At 34.3% G+C, this 4,068-nt stretch overlaps 1 long non-coding RNA gene across 1 annotated transcript; it reads left to right on the top strand.

Moving 5' to 3' along the window:
• The first annotated feature begins 2,973 nt into the window (after positions 1 to 2,973).
• LOC119190068 lies at positions 2,974 to 3,811 on the top strand. The gene is made up of 2 exons (XR_005112759.1): positions 2,974 to 3,077; positions 3,590 to 3,811. It is a non-coding gene; the product is annotated as an uncharacterized LOC119190068 (long non-coding RNA).
• The last annotated feature ends 257 nt before the right edge of the window (positions 3,812 to 4,068 follow it).

Genomic DNA, 4,068 nt, shown 5'->3' with positions numbered 1-4,068 from the left:
ACGTATTCAGATGTTTACATTAGTTTAGTGATGTTATAAATATTGTTAAGTGCAGCTTATATTGTGTAATGATCAAACGCGTGTGGCGTATATTTTAGCCTTATTTAGAAATCACTTCAAGGCTCCCGCTGTGTGATGTTAGCGAGCAGTCATATGTTTGTCTCCTTACGTGAAGCGCAGTGATAACCTCACAATAATCTCATCCCACATAACGGAGGAGAGTCCTACGCAAAAAACACTGCACAAAAACTGCAGTGTTTACCGTACGTACGCTGTGAAGGTTATGTGTAAAACAGTAATTTGTGCTCCACTAAACCAATACAATAAACTACGGAATAGATTGTTTGTGACGAACAATTGGAAGAAAAAGAAAAAACTGTGCCTCTACGATAACAGGACAAGATAAAGATAAACACGTTTAACATTATAGCTAAAAGTTTGGAAATGATTGCGTTGGTGTTGTGTATTATTGGTAAAATATTGGATGTCGCTAAAAGTGCTTACGGTCAAGTGGAAAGGAGAGATGAGCAAATGAAGAATCGAAAGTCTAAGAAACGAAAGAAAATACGTAAGCGGAGGCGACAGAGAGGTACGTGTCAAAGTTGTCACAAGTTTTAAACGCACTCTTACACACCTGTAAGTTGTAAGGTGATTGCACGAGTTAAGTTTTCGTGAGATACTACTTATCTAATCATTTGACTTTAAGAATGCGGTCAATGACAAGAATATTTAAAGCTATATTCATGTTTTAGATACGGGAAAAATTACTAATTAAATTTTATATTAAATGTTTTTATGGCGTACAATGAAATAAATTAAACATTCTTAACATGTTAAATTACACATTATAATTAGGAAAATACATTCTTTCCACAAAATGTACAGTGTGCACAAATGTAGAACATGATTTCTATTTGCATGTTTAAATATAATTTTTAAGTATTTTTAGTTTATTTCATTAGAAGGCTATACAAAACATCACCAATAATATTTGTCGTGTTCATGATCTTCGATTACAAGCGGTAACAAACAAGTGGTAGAGTCCTACAAGGTTATCGCGGTAATTTATTACTGACACCGTCTGACTAATCAATGCATTATCATATTTCACAACATTACTAAAGCGACATCTATCATTTGATTAAAGTACCGTTAATAAGCTTGGCCAAGTAGCACTGTGATCGCTTTAAATGCTCACAATAGCTTTTGTAATAATTCATAGATGTCGCTTGTGTTGTATCCGATCTCGGCAAAATTTCTTTCGTTTTTAGTTTTAATTTTTAATTTATGGAATAATATATGATTATAACTACCTATATATTAATCACTCAGGGTTGTTAGCGGATTTATCTATCTGTGAGATCTTTTACGGTGTATTTAATCCCACTGCGATTTTTCTTGGACAAAAAGTTTCCTCCGTTTCTGTAAATCTAGGACATGATCTATTTCTGAGCCAAACTTCTTCTAAATTCCTTGAGCAGTTTACGCGCTTTTTTAATAGTCATCTTTATAAACTTTCGAGTTTATATTAGTAAAAGTATAATAAGAAGTACGATGTGTTGATTCAAAGTTTCACATTAACAGCGTCCGGGTTACGACTTTTTGTCCGAAGTAAAAGGACACATGACGAACATTTGGCCAAATGTGCGAAGTGTAGGCGAGTCACACGGCGGTTTATGACTAAACTAGCACTCATTTCGCAGGAATTGCTTGTTTTTGTTAAATAAGGCACCTACATAATGTCGGTCTAGAAAACATCCCAGACAATGCATCTGTTGTATAATACAATCTTTGTGCATTTGTAAAACGTCGGATATTCCAAGACGGTTAACTCGATTGAGAACAATGAATGGTTTATCGTAAGGATCAATTTTCCAGTTAAAAATAGTCTTGTATTTTACGCACGACTATTTCATTTTATAGGCATTGTTAAATATTTCAACCTAGATAATGCAGGCATTTCGATGCGTGAAATAAATTTTCAGTCCATCGACATTTCAATTTGTAATTGTTTCAACTGCGTAACTAGATCGTTTAACATTGGCGAATTTCTTTCTTGAACACGCAATAGCTCTCACCGCAGTTCGGAGTGACTTTCAATTTATAGTGCAAAACTTGGTTTCAATTCATTATCTATTTTCGTATGCATTAAACGGTTAAATCACGCGAATATTCGAACAATTGTACTTGGGAATGAGGAATCCACTTTGGTGTCTCCATTTGAGGGGTCATTCACTTAGTTCGTTTATTATGACTGATTTGGCAAACATACCGTTATATTTTCAAGACTCTTAGTAAGTATGTACAGCTACATACGCATTGTGCACACGCGTAGCTGTTTTACAAAAAGATAAAGACTATCTACTATATTATAGGCTCCTTTGTTTTGTTAAGGTAGTTCATGATTTGCTATTATGTATTATTATTATATTCTTGACCAAAAATGAAATCGAAAGATAAGGCACGTCTCTTGATACATTTTTAAAATATAAGGACATATTTTCTATGGTGTGTATAGCTATTAAAAAATACTTAAGTTGCACCAATAGGTATTGTTAGAAATGTGCCTGAATTTACTGCAAAAGAAGGTAACATTAAACATTACCAAATTACTTTTATAACTGCCTTTGTTATGATCTAAGTATTATTCATACTACAAATCATATTAGGTTTTTATTGGTTTTAAGATTCGATTTATAATAAAATAATAGTTTAGTATACTTATAAGAAAACCAGATTAATATTATGTTTTCCGCGTAATCTAATTTTCGAAATGAACAATGCTATGTTATGATATTATGGTGTTATAATAAAATGGTGAACACAATATTCGCTTTACATTCATATTTTATGCGTAGGCATATTATGAATAAAGAAACACGAGAAAGTCAATTGATGGGGTAGTTTTAATGATATTACTACTCGACCCTAATGTTGATGTAGTGAGAGTTCGCCGTAAAGAATGACATTGTTGAGCGGAGTGAAGTTGGCGCGCATGCGTACGTCAGTTACAGGCGTTGCGCCTGCGCGTTTGACGCTTTACACGGCGGTGGTGTAGTCGTGATCCGATTAACAACGTCAGTTTTATTTTTATATAATCTCATAATATACAACGATATTTAGTTTTTGTTTACTATATTGTTCACCGTATAGCCTGATTTGATAACTACACTTAATATTTATCTTTGCTATCGTTATTTATTGGAAACGTTCTGCAGCGTACAATTAATAATTGGCCATTTTGATTCTTACAATAAAAAAAATTTAAATTACCAGGAAAAAATACTTGTATACTTTTATTCTCTTTATAAACCCTTAAAGTATCAAGATATATCGCGTCGCGGTCGCCGTACATGCCAATTAATCTGGTGCTATTTGTATCCCGGCCCGTTCCCGACACGTCCCACGTCACGTGCAGCTAAGTTCACTTCGTTTTCTATCTCGTTCCCTCACCCCGCGCTCATTCACGCGTACCATCCAATATTTGAATCGGGAATTCGGGATAGCGCGCTCGCAGCTGTCAAATCAGGCTACACGCGATTCAACCCCTATCATTTTATAATTTGTTGTTTCATCGTTTACTTTGCAGTGTCTTTACTTGTGTTTTGTACGAGCAAAAACAATGTGAAAAGTGGTTGTTAATAATATTTTCTTATTAACTTGTATCCTTTCTGACTTAATTACAATAAAATCGATCGTAGACGTGAAATGTGAGGTGTGTTTACCCTCGGTGTGTCGAAGTGCTCAGTGATGAAGGTGCCCAAATCGCGATAGTGCATCACGTTCGAACATTGCAAAAAGGATACATTGAGAAAAGAAAATGCGGATCAAGACATTCACAGATTATCGCCCGAATGGTAAATATACTAAATAATATATACATAATATTAAGGAAGTACCTAATATGCTAATGGCCACACCGTTGCGTATAATCTGCATATTGATGATACTAAATATAAATAAAACATGCAAATTTTGTACATCATGCAGATGTGGGTTGATTTGTTAATAAATAAAAAGGAGGTAGATATGTAGGTATTTGGACCACAGTTGGCAAACGCGTTTGCA

The sequence above is a fragment of the Manduca sexta genome, chromosome 21 (genome assembly GCF_014839805.1).
Source record: "Manduca sexta isolate Smith_Timp_Sample1 chromosome 21, JHU_Msex_v1.0, whole genome shotgun sequence".
Lineage (NCBI taxonomy): Eukaryota > Metazoa > Arthropoda > Insecta > Lepidoptera > Sphingidae > Manduca > Manduca sexta.
This window is presented reverse-complemented; position numbering and strand designations above follow the sequence as displayed.